Consider the following 20,148-nt stretch of genomic DNA (forward strand, 5'->3'; position numbering starts at 1 on the left):
TAAAACTATGGGACTGTAGTAGAGATGAGCGAACCTGGAGCATGCTCGAGTCGATCCGAACCCGAACTTTCAGCATTTGATTAGCGGCGGCTGCTGAACTTGGATAAAGCCCTAAGGCTATGTGGAAAACATGGATATAGTCATTGGCTGTATCCATGTTTTCCAGACAACCTTAGAGCTTTATCCAAGTTCAGCTGCCCCAGCTAATCAAATGCTGAACGATCGGGTTCGGATCGACTCAAACCCGAACCCGGTTCGCTCATCTCTAGACTGTAGCATGCACAGAGATCCAGGAGAAAAGGAAGGGGGGAGTATTTGCAGGTTGCTCTTGCACTTTCCTGCTTATGTCTCTACCACTCTACCACGTGTCAAACGTTTTCTAAAGTGACAGGTAAACAAAAAAGATGTAGACAACATTTTTGCTATTTACATACTGAGCTTTTTGCCTCTGCTTTCTGTAATATCTGCTGTGTAAATGTGGTTCACCTGAGTACAAGTGATCAATCACTGAGAAGTAGCTGAGATTGCTGACATTGCAGGTTCTGCTTCTACAGCACCATGGAGAGCTTTCTAAATGAAGAGAACAATGAGCATAATTATTGGTTTACATCTTTGCTTAGATCATTTCTTCAGCTGGAATAAATACACTTAGCATTCATAATACAAAGTCTAAGGGCTCATTCACACTATCCGTCCTGCCATCCGGATGAGGATCGTGGCCGGAGCCCCCACCTCTGCCCGGCACGGATCCCCCCGCTGCCTGACTGCAGAGATGACAGGAGAGCATGATGTGCTCTCCTGTCATCTCATCTCCTACTCACCTATTCCCTGTGCAGACCTGCTACACACGCCCACCGGAAGTGGCTGGGACTACGCTGCCAGGAGAAGGCAGCGCAGTCCCGGCCGCTTCTGGTAAACATGTATGCTGGTCAGCACGGGGGTATAGGTGAGTAGTAGATGCGATGACAGGAAAGCAAATCATGGTGGGGGGGGGGTCTGTGCCGTGATCCGCACTAGGACATGTCCTATTTCTTTGCGATGCAGGTCGCGGCACGGATCATGTGAATGGCCACATTCACTTCAATAGACTCTAAAATTGTCTGTGGTTGCGTATTGGTGTATTCTTTTCAGTCTGACACAGTGCTCTCTGCTGCCACCTCTGTCCTTGTCAGGAACTGTCCATAGCAGTAGCAAATCCCCATTGAAAACTTTTCCTAGTCTGCAGACAGGAAAGAATACACCACTTCCTGCAGGACATACAGCAGCTGATAAGTACTAGAAGACTTGAGATTTTTTTTTAATAAAAGTACATTTTAAATTTCTGCCACTTTCTGGCTCCAGTTGATTTGAAAGAAAAAAAGTTTTTGCTGAACTACTACTTAGTGTTCAATGTCCTCAAATCTTATTCGTAGGGGACTTGTTCGGTCCAATTTTTTATACTTACTGTGCTTTAAATATTTCAATGCATTTATAAACCATATAGAATGTAAAAATTACAATCATCTGCCGCGCACTTTACTGTATGGTGAAATAAAAGATACACCTATCTGTGTTTAGGGGTTCCTACCATATGTGCTTTTATAACAAAGTTCAAAGAACAAAAACTACTTCAGGCTGTGCTGGATGGGAACGTGGATAGTTTGCAGCTGTACAACATGATAAAGAAGAAGTAGAAAAAAAACTAATATGTTCTTTATAATATACAGAACATGGTAGTTTATCGTTTCAATATATATCTCATCTTTTAAATATGTATTCATAAATGACATATAGGAACATGTTGTAGATCATTTGCCTTTGAAGGGAACCTGTCATTGGCTTTAAAGAGGACCTTTGGTATTTTTTTTTTTTATCATCTTATAACCTGACTCCAAAGGTCTTTTTATTTTTTATAAGTTTTATAGAAAGAGCACTACTGCATCCAATATACGTAGCACATATATGAATATCTAAGTATTGCACTATATTAATGGTGGGTGCGATACGGTGAGAACGGTGAGAAAAGAAAAACTGTGTGTGCACAACTAATAAAAAAAATCAGCTGTTTCTAAAAGACGTCTGCAAATAATGATCATGATCATTGTTTTGACGTCCGTGGTAAAAACGTTTGTTATTCAATGCATTTTGCGCATTAGACGTCCGTCTTCCTATTGACTTCAATGCATTGCCATTACAATCAGTTAAATTGCGGCAAAAATGGACGTTTTTTAAAATATCAAAATCGGGTGCCTTTTCTTTATTTTTGACCTTGTGTGAACATAGCCAAAGGGTGTACAACAAACTTCAATCATGTTTCCTCTCATATTGTTCGCCACAGTTGTCATTATTACTTTTCCATTGTGAATTGTATTCAGTCCCAACGTGGCTCTGCATAATAATATGACATTTTACAAAGTAATAAATTATAGTTTTTAAATTTCAGTTTGAAGCAAATTAATATTCAGGGCACACCATTTAAATTTAATTTATCCCTTTGTCATTAAACATTTACCTCATTAACCAAAAAAACACATACTGTGCAATTCTATTTATTAAAAAAAAATCAGTCATTGAAATGTACAGTAGCTACCCATTACAGAGCATTATGACTTTGACTTTCCCTAACTGGAAAAAATTGTTCCCATTTTTAACAAAGAGTATATATCACCTGTAAAGAATTACTGTAACTTCTTTAATAGGATTCTAATATCAGGTAATAAAAAAAAACTGAGTTTAGAAATAGGTAAAATTGCCAATTTTGATGCATATTTTAGGCTAGCTCCACCTCTTAGGCTATGTTCACAAAATGTAAACTACGTAATAATCACGACCAATGTTGCTGATTTGCATTTACAACGGCCATGATTACTAAGTAGCTTGCGTAGTGCTGCCTTCAATGCAATCCCGGCCGGAGCGTATATAAATGGTATACACTCTGGCCGGGATCCCTTGCGGCGCTGTGAGAAACTGATATGACGGCTGCAGAAAACCCTGTCAGTGCTCACAATGGAGCATGCGGCTCCGGGCCGCTTGCTCCATTGTGAGCAGTGGGGAATTCAGTGGCGCTAACGATCATCCGGCTGCTACTGCAGTACCGGCCAGGATGATCTTATCTGACACCGGCCGTTTCGTGACCCGACCGGGTGTGAACATAGCCTTAAAATGTATGCAATATGTGAATGTCACCTAAGATTCTTGGCTAACTAGAGGTTTCAGTATAGTAACACAGTAAATAAGGTTAAAACAGACAAGAGTCCATCAATTTAAACCTACAGAAACCCCACTGTGTTGATCCAGAGGAAGGCAAAACCCTTTATGAGCCGGATGAAAATTATCACATCACAAGGAGAAAAATCTCTTCCTGACTCTAAATGGCAATCAGAATAAATCCCTGAATCAATGTCTCACCGGAAATCTATTGGTCATGGTATGTTAGTTGTCATGTGTACCATGTAGAGAAATATAGGTGGCGGGAACATTATGTGGTGGGTACTTGTTGGTAGCAATGAAAAGTCATTGGGGGAGACCTATTAAAGGGAGTAACATTTAGACTGGTGCGAACTGGCCACAGCAACCAATCACAGCTCCTCTTTCCTTTCACCAGAGCTGGTAGCGGAGCAGTAATTGGTTGCTGTGGGCAGTTTGCACCAGTCTAAATTTTACACCCTTTGATAAATCTCCCCTATTATCTTTTAAACAAATCAAAACCAAGTAGATAACAGTGTCTAAGAATTAGGCGCTTAACTATTCAGTGTTATAACCAATGAGTAGGCAAATGTCAAACATAGTGCACAAGAACAGACACAATGCCCCTTTACCAAGGCTACAACCATTTTGTTTACCCAGTGGAAAAGTAGAAAGTGTGTATGACTGATAGGAAGTTCAGTGCATGTTTAATACATACAATATTTCTATTGAGGATTTTGTTTCCTTAATGTAAAATTCAAAAATTTCTAAGTAATCTTCACTAAAATTGTCCTAACATTTAGCTCCATGTTAAAGATAGCAGCAGAAGGGAGGGGGGGTCTACATATTGGCTTAAAGAGAGGATAAGGGGGCACTTGAGGGACAGCTCACTATAAAGAAGAAAGGTAGGAGAGCAGATACAGAGCAGTCTGCTAGGATGAATCATTTAAGCACAAGTATGTACAAGTATAATAGACAAACGACAAAGAGTGATGAAGCAAAAGTAAAAAAAAAACAACCAAAGACAAAGATGTTTTTGCACTATAATAGGTACAGCATATAAATAAAAATGCTTTTTAAAGGTGCCCATAGCCTTTAAAATGTTAATGGCTCTTCCCTCATATGTCTGTTCAATGTACTATTTAATGTTTAATGTTTTAAACTTGCAGCCCTGTGTCAAATTGGCGTAGCCTAAAGTGTCTGTGCCCTAGGCTTGCACCGCCTCTCCGTCCCCCCTCCCGCCCTCTTTATCATTAGAAATGCTCCATGCAGGTTTTCTCCTATTCATCACCTGTCTGAATACTGCACATGGGTTGGATCATTAAGGCACCTGTGCAGTGTTCAGACAAGTGAGAAATAGGAGATGTTCTGCCCACGGACATTCCTAATGATGGGGAGGGAAGGAGAGGCGGTGCAAGCCTAGGGCACACATTCTAGGCCACGGCAATTTGACACAGGGCTGCAAGTTTAAAAGTTGTTTAGGACAATAACTGCATCACCTGCCAAATGGACCCAAAGACAGATCTTAGATTAAAAGCAGCTATTTGAAGGTTGTGGTTATAGAGTCACTTTAAAAACAGCATAACACCTGTACACAGGTGACTTATCAGTTTTCTATTTAAGGTATGTCCACACATACTGTATTACGTAATACCATATCCATATTAATGCCCAAGTCCTGACTTATCCACGATTCTAATTACCCGAGCTGACAGGATCATATTGTTTCATGATTATATTAGTTTGGGCAATTGACTGGATCAGGACTTGATGATGCAAAAATTCGGCTATTTTATGTTGATCTGAAACTATACTGTATAGAATATGTAGGGACAGGCTTATTAGTGTGTATCCACTTTCGGTTAAGAAATCCTCTCCGCCAAGGCTTAGAAATTTGTGACCTCCCCGTCACATTTAACCATGCATAAAAGTACCCTGAAAGCCTTGCCATGTCACGGGATTGTATTAGCACCATAATAAGGATGCCCGTTAATTACTATTCACTTGGTTTTTACTTACACCGCTTATTCTCGCTCCACGACACATGTTAAGTACAAGGCAAGTCAGTGAAGGTCAGTCTTGCCCACTTCTGCTATTGATTACATGAAGATGCATGAAATGATTTGGCCAGATAGCATGGATTTTGCCTGCAAACCATGTGCAGGAGAGTAGTGCATTAGCAGTATTAAACCGCTCTACATTTTAACCTAAAAAAGCTTTCTTAAGCAAACAAAATGAAACATTATTCTTTTTGGCAGCAAAAGGCCCTGAATGATTTCAATCGAAAACACACTCTTGTTCAGATATTTTTGGCATTTCTCCATTCATCTATTCAATTCTTTGTAGAATATAAGAGAGGGGGGGGGGGGGGGAGGGAAAAAACAAACTTCCTACCTGATGGATTTTGCTGTCAAATTTGAGAAGTCTGCCAGAGGCTACCTTACTTGTTCTACATGTTCCCCTATGTTCACCATCCACCTCCTGCCACTTGATAAAGCTGGATTCTGTATATTGCCATTATACCATATATGACTCTGGAGAGCAAAGAAGGTAAAACGCATTGAGCATATCGGGGATACAGAGAGTCAAAAAGTTTTTAGGACTTTAATTTTCATAGTGTATCATTAGAATAAGCTATCAATATAGAGTAGTGGTAGTGGTAAGTCAGCTGATACCATATCCATTTAGTAGTAGTCATACCTGGTATTGTAGCTTATCTTTTTCTTTGATAGGCCCAGTTCACACTGAGGAAAAGAGGTGGAACTGCGCTCGGAATCCTGCCTGCCTCACTCTCTCAACGTGATGTTTCGCACGCCTCCGATTTCCGCTGAATTGACATGTCTGAGTGAATGGGCCCATATTGATGGCCAGCCTGAAGAATGGGCCATCAATATTGAAGCCCTGTAAAACTCCCTTAAAGCAGTAAGTTGATAACAGTAACCTAGTAGTACCATCATGACATCAATGGTGAAATGTCCAAGTGGTCTTAGGGCTGCGAAATCAGGAGATATAGCCAGGGAGAAAGCCTGGAAGCAGCACAATCCATACCCCAGCCGTACCCCTATAACTAGTAATTCTGACAATGTAGTTCTTTGAGGCTTCATGGTCATGGTTAGTGGCCGGCTGGAGAGTGGATTACACAGCTGCCACATTCTTTCCCCAGCTATATCTCCTGATCACAGTGGGTCTCAACATTGAGACCTGCTGTGATCAATAACTTTTGAGATGCCTGATGTTATGTCTAAAGTTATGTTTAAAGGAGAAGTCCGATCAGACCCATTTTTTTTAGCAAATGCAGGAGGAGGATAAAAGAAGTAAAGTATTCTTACCTCCCCCACCCCAGCGCTGGTGGCCGCATACTACTGCTCCGGTCTCCGGCTTCCTGGTCTGAGCAGGGACCCGGATAGTGATGTGTGAGGTCCGCTCAGTCAGTCAGTGGCCAAGGCAAGACCCCACTATGGTCGCTGACTGGCTGAGCGGACCTCACACATCACGACCCCGGCCCCCACTCAGACCAGGAAGCGGCTGGGGACCCTGGGGCTGGAGTGGCAGTATGCGGCCACCAGCTCTGGAGTGGGGGAGGTTAGAGCATGTTATTTCTTTTATCCTCCCCCTCCCCAGCACTTGCTAAAAAATGGGTCTGGTCGGACTTCTCCTTTAATAACAGGTACCATTTAAAGCTGCAGATTTCATGCAAGTCTCTCTGCATAAAATCAGCACCCAATGCTACAGATCCGATGTTGAGGATTTTATTGCAGAATAAGCTGCATATCGCATGCCCTGTCCTATAACTAAAGGTTTTCATTGTGTGAAATCCGGATAGTATATACACTACATGTGAGCACAAGCTAAAGAAGCTATATAATACATTCATAAATTTAAAAAAGTAATACATGAAAAACTGAAGAAATCAATGCAGCTGTTTTATACGACACTATTACGTTTTATTACATTACCTGATCTGCTTAGAGGAGCTTTATGACATAGTGTAATAATATACCTTTTTTTTTTCTCCCTTTAAGTAACTGCATGATTTGTGCATAAAACAACACTTGCTATTTATTCTATAACAGAAATGTGTTTTGACAGCCTAAAATATAGTGGAGGTGACCAGCAATGACCTTTGTCAACCAGAGGCTTGAATCTGGTTTTTCACCTCTTATATAAATACTTGAAGCCCAAAACTAAACATCGGAACCACTTTTACAGTCAAAGTGCATTACAATAGCAAACTGTGTGAAATCTTAAAGGCGATCTAACTATACAGTATTTCCGATTCATCTGATGTTTCTATCTTCTCATAACCTGACATAACAAAAATAATTCTGTGGGTTAAAATTTCTCATGTGAATGACACAAAGAAGGCGTGTAGAGTCCGAAAGAAGGAGCATAGGAGGAGGATAGAAGAAACAAACATACACACACACACACAAACACATACATACACATATACACAATATATACACATACATGCATGCATACGCATAGACACAAACATACATATAGACACCGATTATTATGATCGAGTCACAATAAAGCACTTTTTTGACCCTCTGAATTCACTGTTGTCCTTGCTGTATCCTGTAGTGGGTTGGTATATGCCCACTTGTAGTCACAGGCAGAACATCAAGCTCATACGCTGGCTTTTTGTTTTGTCTAAATTCATACACATAAACACACATAGACACACATACATACACACGCATACATATAAACACATGCTTATACATACATGCATAAACATATAAACACACATATACACATGTACAGTACACACATACACACAAATATACATATACACATGTACAGTACACACACATACATACAAACACACATGCCCATACATACACATATACACATGCACATACATATAGACATATACACATGCACATACATATAGACATATACACATGTACAGTACACGCACACATACACACAAATACACATACACATATGCACATGTACAGTACACACATACACACACACATGCCCATACATACACATGCACATACATATATATACATGCACATACATACACATATACACACATATACACATGTACAGTACACACACATGCAGACACACACATATACCCCAATCAGCCATAATAATAAAACCACTGGCAGGTGAAGGTCATGGCTTGAAGTTGATGCATTGAAAGTGGGGATAATGGTCAACTGTGAGGACTTGAAGGACTTTGACAAGGGTTAAACTGCAATCACTAGATGATTGGGTCAGATACATGAAGACGGTTCTTTTAAAAAATATTATATCTGACTCCCAAGTGACCTATATAGTGTTAATCTGGTCGTTTTACTTTTTGCATGTGTTGGAATGATTAGCAAGTGTTTGAATGGGGTTAGGTGAGTATTCATTGTATTTGAGGGCAGGGGACACTATGGGTAGGTACTAAAATGCCAAATAGTTTTTCTAATCTTTTTCTATTTTATGACTGTAATCATTACTTTTTGTATTTCACTTTTTGTACATTGTTATGAGGGCTGCCATCTTGCCTGAGCTGTCAACAGATGAGATGACAACATCCAGCCAATTCTGTTTTGGGCCCACCTCACCAGCTGTAAGCTCAGACTCTTTCATTAGCACCTCACTGTCTAGAGAAAGCACATGGCCCTGTTTGCTTCCTACAGGATTAAATATTCAGTTGTCAAAAGTAAGAGAGGTAAGTACAAAGGGATAGCTTTCATCTGCAGAAACACACATATAAAATACATAATATTTCTATACAGTGTACACAATGCTATTATTTTCCCATATAATGTCTCTATTCCATGCTTATTAGTTAAAAGATTGACAAAATAGTCCCTATAGTCTAGGTCAGTAAAGGAGTTAATGATAAAGCCCCTGTGGTTTAAAGTTATTGGGGGTCCTCGGGTTTTGCGCCCCCCCACCCCCCAGTCATAAATACGAAAAGTTGCAATAATAATCCAATAGCAATTAGATTCAGCCGTTCAGCTCTGTGTTCAGCACCAAGGACAACACATTAAAAATGTCAAATAGCTGTGCATCACAGGCAATGTTCCCAAAGGATTTGGCACATTTCTGTGTTAACAACTTTTATACCACAAGATATATTGCAAATCTCATTTCGGCAAATGATTTCTGAGTCGTCTCTGATATGCTACATGACCATCTTCCCATTAAAAAAAAAACTTGCCCTTAATCCAACATGGCGGCTTTTAAGATGCGGGACATGGCCTAAAATATAGGTAGGTCCCTTCATCCTGTACTTCCCGAGGCATTCAGATATGTCATTTTCCCTTTAATTTCCGAGACTTTTGACTCACCCTGTACTTTGCACCAAAGAGTTAACATACATTAACAGCAATGATATGAAATATGTTCAATTAACTATATCGTTTTTCTTTGTAATTCATTTCTTACACATCATAAATATGTATTTCTACCTATTAATTGCACTTAGTCCATTGAAAACCACTGGAATTAGGTTGTGTTGCCATAATCCCTTACCATCGTATTTTATTCAGGCATTTAAAAAAGTTTCTCACAAAATATTTGCGGAATAAAACTGAGGGTGGTCTGGATACATAAGAGGTGGTCTGGGAAACATGTGACACTGTTTGGAGGGATTGATCTATCGTGGCTGTTTCTGGATATAAAATGCCTAAGTCAGCAAACAGTATACAGGTGCAAGATGAAGCATTACATAATACTTCTCTGGATCTTATATGTAGTAGAAGGATAGATGAGTCTGTATTACAAGTTTTAGGGAATGCTGTCTACCTGCAGTGACCTATTTAGTAAGCTCTTAGGGGGAGATGTATCAAACATGGTGTAAAGTGAACCTGGCTCAGCTGCCCCTAGCAACCAATCAGGTTCCACCTTTCATTCCCAACAGACTCTTTGGAAAATGAAAGGTGGAATCTGATTGGTTGCTAGGGGCAACTGAGCCAGTTTCACTTTACACCATGTTTGATAAATCTCCCCCTAATATATAACTTTTTGTGAAAATTTACGTATCTTATGTAGAAATCTAAAAAAATTTAGTTTTTTATGGTGATTATTAGAATCATCCATATGCAGACTGCTCGCGCCATTCACTTCAATATGGGACAGAGCAGGAAGCGGCTTTAAAGTAGAATCTGTTTTTTTTTTAAGTTCTTCCATATACTTACCAATGATGATCAATGTCCTGCGGCGCAGCTTTGTTTTGGTCCTACGGCGCCGCTGGGATCCTGTTGGCGGTGACGTCACAGCTCTTCTGCCCCTCTTCTTTCTACAGGTCTATTGAAAGTCGGAAGTCAGTGTCTCCAATGCCTCTCTAGCAGAGCACTCTCATAGAGATACATTGGAGACCCTGACTTCCGGCCTTCTGAGATACAAAGCTAAAGCTGAAGAGTTAATTTGGGCGCCAGTGGGACCCGAGTGGCACCGTAGGACCGGAACGAAGTTGCGCCTTGGGATACCGTTCCTCTTGGTAAGTATGTGCCAGTCTGCAGCGGGCGAAAGAATAAAAAAAAAATGGACTTCTTCTTTCATTATTAAAGTCCTTTACTTCCTCCTTGCATAAAGAGAGACAGATCAAATGCAACTTCAATAATTTACCTCCACAGGAAAGCATATCCCTATATACCCTAGCAAGAGGCCTAAAATTTGCCCTGAGGCCTTTGGGACTTCAGTTATGCTCCTGGTGGTTTTACATGGTAATGTAGGGTTTGTAGGCTATGAACAGTACATGGACTGTGCTGAGCAGAGGATAGAACACCCGCCTTTACAATATGCTCAGGGAAATCTGCCTAGCCTGTCTGTCCTAGTGCCAAGAGACAACAATTATGTACTACAACTGTAATTAGAAAGAGTCAACTCCTAAAGGTCCCCATACACCTTATACTTAAGTTGGCCATACTGTTGTATAAGTTGTATGGGGGCTCTCACAAATGACCACCAACAGATGATATTGGTGGAGACAGGGGTCGGACATGATGGAAAAATCACTGCCTGACCCTTTTATTCTGGGAGAGATAAGCCGCAGTCAGAGCTCTTTGACTATCGCTCAACCTTTCCTTCCCATAGAGAACACAGGATCACTGCGTATGTTGAGGACAGGGGCCAGACGGGACACATTACTAACTACAAAATAAGTGAGGAATTTCAAGCAGAATCTGTGCTGCAGATTCTGCTTGATATTCTACCAGTCCCATTGATTCAATGGGATTTCTCAAGAGCAATCCCCAATCTGTCCAAATAATTGACATGTCAATTACATGGTATTTGTGGTATTTTTGCAAAATAAATTTATTACCATTACACCTCGAAACATTGTCTTGGTCATTAATGCCAGAAGTCCCTACAGGAACCAGAATTATTTGACACCATCTGGAAACAGAAAAATCAGTGTTCAATTTCCCATTTCAAATGCAATATTTATTATTGCTGTGCACAGGGGCATTGAGACACCTAGTGGCACAGCAAGTAACTGCACTAGCTGTGGCACCTGAGTGAACTAGTTTTACCTGGGTTTGTAAACCTGTGATAGGCACCAGGAGAGCATGTCCAGTCTCTGCCTAGAAATCAATTTGCAGCCACATAATTATCATAAGAATTAGAATAAAATGATATCAATACATAGTATAACCTCTTGTTGGATAAATTAGGTTCCTGACTGTTCTCCATAGCAATGACTGTGAACTTGCCCCATATGCTGGCAATTAATGGATAACAGTATAATGTTACTTTATGTGGTATTTGAACTTTTGTTTCAGGACAGCTAAGATATACTATATGTGTCAGTAATCTCGGATACAGATCCATTTGTTTTATCATTAATAGGCTTTTTTGTGGGAATGACCGAATAGCATCACATGCCATTGATACCATGAAACTATAAGAAAACATGTTGTTATGGAAAACATCAATTTTTTTGTCTTTGTAATGGACTTTTTAACTTTATCATAAGTAAAAACGAAATGTTTCTTTTTATTGTGTTTTGAATAGTGCTGACCAATTGCATTTTTCTTGACTTACTTATTGAATATCAAAAAAGGCAGTGATCAGATGGCAAATGTTATGTAGGTCCTGTGATATGCCAACACAATAGCCCTGAACCATCAAGGCATGGACCCCACAAGACCTCTGAAGGCATCTTGTGGTATTTGGCACCAATAGGTTACCAGCCAAAAAAAATGTATCACCTATCTTCCAAATATTATTACATTTTGTACTTATTTTCGGTCCTGCCAAACCTCTGGTAATGTGTATTTTTGTTAAATTCATTACCAATGAGTTATCTTTAGAGATGAGCGAACCGGGTTCGGGTTTGAGTCGATCCGAACCCGAACGATCGGCACTTGATTAGCGGTGGCTGCTAAACTTGGATAAAGCTCTAAGGTTGTCTGGAAAGCATGGATACAGCCAATGACTATATCCATGATTTCCACATAGCCTTAGGGCTTTATCCAACTTTAGCAGCCACCGCTAATCAAATGCCAAAAGTTCGGGTTCGGATCGACTCGAGCATGCTCCAGGTCTTAGTTGTTCACTTATATTTTTTAGCTGTAGTTTTCTCTGCCTGACCCTCACATCCATGAAGAGGCAGTGGGCTGGTGGTTTGGTGCACTGATGGTTACAGTACTGTCCCTATTAATTGCCCTCATTAGTAATTTATTAAAAAGTATGATTTCACAAAAATAGCCCAGGAGATCAAGGTAGTCAATTTACTTTAGTGCTCAGTATCTTCTGCTATATAGTATCATAACAGATGATTCTTCTAACCTAACGGTAATGTATCTTTAAAGCGACTCTGTATCCACCAACCCACCCCACCAAACCACTAGTACCATCCGCTTAATGAGAGTAAATCCTTACCAGTCATGTCTTTTAAAATGTGCCTGGCACCTTGGTTAGAGCAAAAAGATGATCTTTTAATCTGCAGTGCTGTCTCATACTGGTGTGGCCTAGAGTGTCTGTGCCCCAGGTCTGCGACGCCTCTCCTTCTTTCCTTCCCACCCTCCTTATCATTAGGAATGCCCCCAGGCAGGATTTCTATTCATCACTTGTCTAAACAGTGCACATTAGCTGTAGTGATACAGGTGCATTGTTTAAACAAGCAATGAATAGAAATCCTGCCTGGGGAGTTCCTAATGACTAGGAGGGAGGGAAAGAAGGAGAGGCGTCACAGACCTGGGACACAGACACTCTAGGCCATGCCAGTATGACACAGCGCTGCAGATTAAGGCTAAATTCACACAACGTCAAAAATATTGAAAAGGTGGGCAATTTTCATATTTAAAACAACGTCCGTTTTTGTCGCAATTTGACTGACTACAATGGTAGTGCATTGAAGTCAATGAGAAGACGGACGTCCAAAGCACACAGTACAGTATATTAAATAACGGATGTTTTTGCCGCGGGCATCAAAATAATGAACATGATCGTTATTTTCGGACTTCTTTTGCAAACAGCAGACGTTTTTTATTAGCAGTTCACACACAGTTTTTCTTTTTAGACTTTTCAATTAAGCCGCACCCAAAGTGCAATTAGTAACCCCAAACTAAAATAATGTACAAACACCAGTCATTGCACGAAAGGGAGGCCAGACAGCTAAATAACGTCCGTTATTTTAGACTAACGGACGTAATTTTAAACAGAGTTTAAAAGACTTTGTGTGAACATGGCCATAATGATCCTTTTTTTGCTCTAACCAAGGCACCGGGCAAATTTTTAAAGACATGACTGGTAAGGATTAACTCTCAATAAGTGGATGGTACTAGCAGTTTGGTGGGGTGGGTTGGTGGATACAGTCGCTTTAAACCTCCTCATTTAAAACAAAAGCCGTCCTTTGATACTCAAAAGAACAGTCGTTGTTTATATATTGTAAGGGGAAAGCTCAATATATAGTTGTCATGCCCGTGCCTATTCAGGTCTCAGTTCGGTCCTCTGCCTGTAAAGTATGGCCAAGACTGTGCTTTGGCCGAGCTTCAGTGCCTAAATTTCATGTTTTCTTTGTACCAGTCTGGACACTGTCCCGCCCGTCTGGTTTCTTCTGCTAGCTCTAGTCCTGGGCTGCAGATAGCTTAGACAAAACTGGTAAACTGGTAAAAGACAGTTTTCTTCACCACTTCCCTCCCTGCCAGTCTGTGTTCTGTGTGGTCTGGATCTCTGCTTTGACCTGTATATGCCTGACCATTCTTTATTGTGTTTGTTCATCTTGTATGGTTTTGAACTTCACTTACCCAGCATGGGAGCCGATGACGCTGACTACCTAGGGTCAGGCCGCCAAGTAGGGACAGTTTTAGGGGACCTCGTACTATGGCTTACACTGTCTGTCCCTATATTTTCTCCAGGTCCTCGGTTCCCTTAAAATAATCATATCCACCATTTTTAATACATTAATGTTGGTCAAGCTCCGCAGAAGCAGCATGTGTTCTTGTTCATTTCTTCACTAGTAATCTATCAGTATAGGAAAAAATTATTATACAAAGTACTGTATTATTTAAAATATGAAACATAACATCACAGAAAATATTATAAAATGTTCTACTGGACTTATTCAAGTTTCTTCTTCAGTTACCTTTTTATCCTAGAAATTGGGGGCTTTTTATTTTTATAAATATACATAAAATAAATAGGAATGGATATAACAAATAAAATAATGCCATCATTTTGGATTCCAATTTATCTGATAAGGAGTTTTTTTTAAATATATAATTAGTATTTACATAGTATTTACATTTTTATGCTCTTTGTTTGGAGAAGGCAATTATTAGAACTAGGGATGGTCCGAACCTGCCGAGGTTCGGGTTCGTATGAACCCGAACGCTCGGCAGCAGATTCCCGCTGTCTGCCCGCTCCGTGGAGCGGGTGGATACAACGGGAGGAACGCCTGGAAAACTGGGATACAGCCTATGGCTATGGCTGTATCCCAGTTTTCCAGGCGGTCCTCCCTCTGGATCCGCCCGCTGCACGGAGCGGGCAGACAGCGGGAATCATTATCGAGGGTTCGGGTTCGTACCATCCCTAATTAGAACTTATCACTTGGGGTTTCTTTTGGCTTTTAAATATTTTTGAGTATAGTATTTTGTTCAAGTTAAAGTGAACATACTTCTTCCAAAGAACGTGTAAACTCTAGGGTACTATTACACCAAGCGATTTTTAGACGACTAACGATTAACGATAAACAATCTCAAACGACCGCTATGGCAAACGACCCGAAATGGTTCGCGCAATTACACGGAACGATGATCCTTACTTATGATCATTCTTGCAGTCGTTTTGTCGTTGCTATTGCGTATGTTTCAGCTATGAATTCTTATTACATTGAACGATGTGCGAACGATTTGCGAATGATCAAATGATAAAAATCGGTCCGAATTCTATCAAACAACCAACGATTTCTCTTGCCTGCGATTAATCGTTGCCTGCTATTACACAAAACGATTATTGTTTACATCCAAACGATCTAACGATTTTTCGAACGATGATCGTCCCGTGTAATACGGCTCTAAGGGCCGTATTACAAGTGACAATTATCGTGCGAAAAATCGTTATATCATTCGAATTTAAACGATAATTGTTGCGTGTAATTGTAGGCAACAATCAAAAAATTGTTCGTATGTCATTGATCGTTGTTTTAGATTTAAACCTAAAATTATCGTTAATTGTTCGCGAATCGTTTGCTAATCGTTCGCTGTAATTCCACATTCGTTCGCTCAAGTTTTGCATTTGTTCACTAATCGTTCATTGTAATTGCACATTGTTCATTGCTTGAATCAGAAGGAGTAAACGATCATAGTAACGATCGCAATAACAATCTCAGTAACTATCGTAACTAACGACCATTGTTCTGTGTAATATACTGAATGATTTTAGGTTAACAATAAACAATCTCACTTGCGAACGTTTATCGCTACTCGTTAATCATTAAAAATTGCTCCGTGTAATAGGACCCTAAGGAAGGGGGTTTATCAAGACTAGCGTGCTTGTACGCCGGTCTTTAATTTGGCCCCACCCCTTTTCCCAGGCCAAATTCACAAACAGGAGCATGCTGGCTGGCTGGGTGCCTAAACCTGCGTCCGGCGTGCCAAATCCAGCCCGCCTTGCCGAGCCCCCCCCCCCCACACCTGACCATTAGGTAAGCAGGGGATATGGCAGGCGTACGCCAGGGAAAAGGGGCAAATCTCCTTCGGACAGGACTCGGTCAGGACCAAAGTATCACAGTATGCATCCAAAACACCACAGCATGCATCTAAAACAACTAAATAGTTTCAGGAACTACAGAATCCTCTTAAACAGAAACTTCTTTGCTTTACATATGATTACATATGAAAACATATTTGATTTGATTTTTAAAGGTGGCCATACACATGAAAGAGGAATGGCTTTAAATACAGAGAACAATTGACTGATGAATGATTGTTTTACAGACACAATTGTACAACGTATAAACTTAAATAAGTTTTAGTCTATATTAGCCAGTACAGTTGTCCGAAACGATCATTCATGGATGAACATAACATCTTTTGTTTGGATGTCACTCAAACATTTTCAACATGACTGACTTCAATCTGTCATTGTTTTGTTAAAACATTGTTACATTTAACAATAGACTTTTGTTTTGGTTGAACAGGTCCTGTTTCAGCAACTTTAATCCAATGTGTATTGAGATCTGAAAGGTATCAAGAAGAACCTTATCACTGCAGTGTTTTGGCTAGAGATGAGCGAAGCAGCCGGAAATTAGTTTCACATGCTTTGTGAATTTGGGGTCAAATTTGTTAATATTCGCGATTCGAATCTTAAATTTCATTAAAACATCCAAAAACTATAGCAGCTACAATACTGGGAAGATTAACGAAGGGGAAATTGTTAAAGCATGTTGTTGTAAAACTGTAAAAAATTGGAAAATCATGTTCCTATATCCCTCTGTTAGTCTCTCCCTGCTCTGCTCTAACAGCCGACTGGTAATCTCCTTAATGAACCTCCTTATATAGAGGAGTTGCTGACATCACAGAGGGGCCTGTAGCTGATTGGTCGGGTATATGGTTAATTCCTCTCTCCTGCCTAGTGACGCTCCAGACAGCATGTGTGGCCACCATTTTTTTTTTTTTTTTGCAAATTTCGTTAACGAATCGGCGGATATTTGCGTAGCAGAACGAAGCAAATTGACTGCGTGATTCGCAGCGAATCTTGATTAGCTAGATTTGCTTCGCTCATCTCTAGTTTTGGCCTATATTCTTTTATGTCATGTCAGGAGTAGAACTGAACAAACTTCGAGCATACTCGGGTTCTTCCGAACCCGAGCATGCAGCATTTGATTAGTGGTGGCTGCTGAAGTTGGATGCAGCCCTAGGGAGTGTTCGAAAATATAGAAGCAGCCTATGGCCATAGACTGTATCCATGTTCTTCAGGACTGTCCACAGGGCTGCAGCCACCGCTAAACAAATGCCACATGGTTGGGTTCAAACGAACCTGAGCATGCTCGAAGTTTGCTCAACTCTACTCAGGAGTTCTGTACTATAAGGGCCCATTCAAACTCTGGAATTAGGGTGGAATTTCAAGCATAGTCCATGTCGCGGACCCCGCTTGAAATTCCGCCTGTCCCATTGATTTAATAGGATGCCTCACAGGCACTCCGCTATCCGCCCAAAGAAGTGACTATCAATTCTTTGGGAGGACAGCGAAGTGCGCATGAGGAATTCTATTCAATCAGTGGGACAGGTGGAACTTCAAGCAGGGTCCGCAACTCAGACTCTGCTCAAAATTCTGCCCTAATTCTGTAGTGTGAACAAGCCCTAAGAAAGTAGCTAAGCATAGGCTAGACTACTTTGAGCTTGGAACTCTAGAAGACTATTATGGAATGAACTGGTAAATTAGTTGAGATGAGTGCCACCTCTATGCCACTAAGTGCCTAAATCTGCGTCCGGCGTGCCAAATCCAGCCCGCCTTGCCGAGCCCCCCCCCCCACCTGACCATTAGGTAAGCAGGGGATATGGCAGGCGTACGCCAGGGAAAAGGGGCAAATCTCCTTCGGACAGGACTCGGTCAGGACCAAAGTATCACAGTATGCATCCAAAACACCACAGCATGCATCTAAAACAACTAAACAGTTTCAGGAACTACAGAATCCTCTTAAACAGAAACTTCTTTGCTTTACATATGATTACATATGAAAACATATTTGATTTGATTTTTAAAGGTGGCCATACACATGAAAGAGGAATGGCTTTAAATACAGAGAACAATTGTCTGATGAATGATTGTTTTACAGACACAATTGTACAACGTATAAACTTAAATAAGTTTTAGTCTATATTAGCCAGTACAGTTGTCCGAAACGATCATTCATGGATGAACATAACATCTTTTGTTTGGATGTCACCCAAACATTTTCAACATGACTGACTTCAATCTGTCATTGTTTTGTTAAAACATTGTTACATTTAACAATAGACTTTTAATCAATGGGACAGGCGGAATTTCAAGCGGGGTCCGCGACATGGACTATGCTTGAAATTCCACCCTAATTCCATTGATATTGAAGCTCTGCCTCAATACCAGACATAGCCCATAGACAGAAGTGGTGCTCTTTTTGGAAGAAACCAGCCAAATTTTCTAAATCTTAGGCATCCCCCTTTATAATTCATGTTCTTGGAATCATTTTTGATTTTACATTTTTTTCTACTTATAAACAGTTTCACATATGTTAATCAGCTCCGTCGGCGCAGTCATGTCTTTTCATTAAAAAATCAATTTTTATACAGCCTTTTTCTTTCAGACTGTGACAAATGTAGCATTTTGGAGTAGAAAATCCTTCAAAAACACTTCAAAACTGTTAGATCAGTAACAGAAGATTAGAGTATACAACACACTTTGAGGTTTCATAGCACACATATGGGCAGCATATAAAAGGAGCAGACTCAAAAGTTCAGGACGAGGACACCATCCAGACCTTAATGCTTTTCATTGAAGCAGTCTTGCTGTAATTTGCCATTTTTAAACAAATGTGTCTTGTAGAGTTTCTTGTCAGTTTTATAGTTGAAACATTGACCATATTCTATAAAGGAAAGGCACTGAGAAAGCCCCACTAACTGAAGCCTTGTCGGAAGCCATGTGCAATGAGATATTTGTTGACATAGTCTTACAAATTTCCAAGCTGTGACATCATTATTTCCTCCCCATTTGAAGTGTCACTAGCTCATAATCTGGATGTTGAAAGCCTCTGGGAGCAGCTCCCACTTTTTTCTGTTTACAAATGTACCCTCTTTATTTATAGCTAAGTAATGGGGAATATGGCTTGAAAGGGCTCCGTTTATTATGATTACCAAAGAAACCACTAAAAAGAGTTTGAACCCATCCATAAAAGCTTTATTTTTTGCTGTCTTTGCGTATTTTTCCTTTGTATTGTTACTGTTATCAGTAAAAAGCAGCAGACCTATTCCGGGTGCTGGACATATGTCCTTAAAGTGTATCTCCAATTATTCTCGACTTTCCATAAATTAATAGTACAAGCCAAGATAAGAAGCTTTCTAGTAAATCTATTGCCTCTGTTTCCACTTTGGACTCTACTCCTAGCCCTTGCTTCCTGCACTGAATCGACTGACAAAATGTGACGCATGAAGCACTTAAAGAGAACTGAGGAAGACATGTACAGTAAGTGTTCCACTGTCTCAGACTTACTGGCTGCTAGACAATTGTCCTTGAAGGGGTGTTCCCATCTTGAGTAGTTATATAGTTAGTATGGTTGAAAAAGACGTGTCCATCAAGTTCAACCATGGAGGGGATGGTGAAGGATACATTCTTTACATATGCTTAATGCCCCACCCACAGTATAGGGCATTACTAAGAGTAGTCAGACCCCCCACAACCTCAAAGACAGGGATCCTGAAATCCCAGCTAAAAGAAGCCTTGGGCGTGCATGAACGCTATTGCTCCATTCATTCTCTACAGAGAAACCAAAAGAGAGCCAAAAGCTGTCTTCGGCTCTCTTTGGTGGCCAGTGGTTGGACATTC

At 40.4% G+C, this 20,148-nt stretch overlaps 1 long non-coding RNA gene across 1 annotated transcript; it reads right to left on the reverse strand.

The window, feature by feature from the left end:
- Positions 1-497: 497 nt before the first annotated feature.
- LOC138773797 (uncharacterized) lies at positions 498-9,883 on the reverse strand. Its single transcript, XR_011360220.1, has 3 exons — positions 9,655-9,883; positions 5,560-5,699; positions 498-570 (listed from the first exon to the last, which is right to left on the reverse strand). It is a non-coding gene; the product is annotated as an uncharacterized lncRNA (long non-coding RNA).
- Positions 9,884-20,148: the final 10,265 nt, after the last annotated feature.

This window comes from Dendropsophus ebraccatus, chromosome 15 (genome assembly GCF_027789765.1).
Source record: "Dendropsophus ebraccatus isolate aDenEbr1 chromosome 15, aDenEbr1.pat, whole genome shotgun sequence".
Lineage (NCBI taxonomy): Eukaryota > Metazoa > Chordata > Amphibia > Anura > Hylidae > Dendropsophus > Dendropsophus ebraccatus.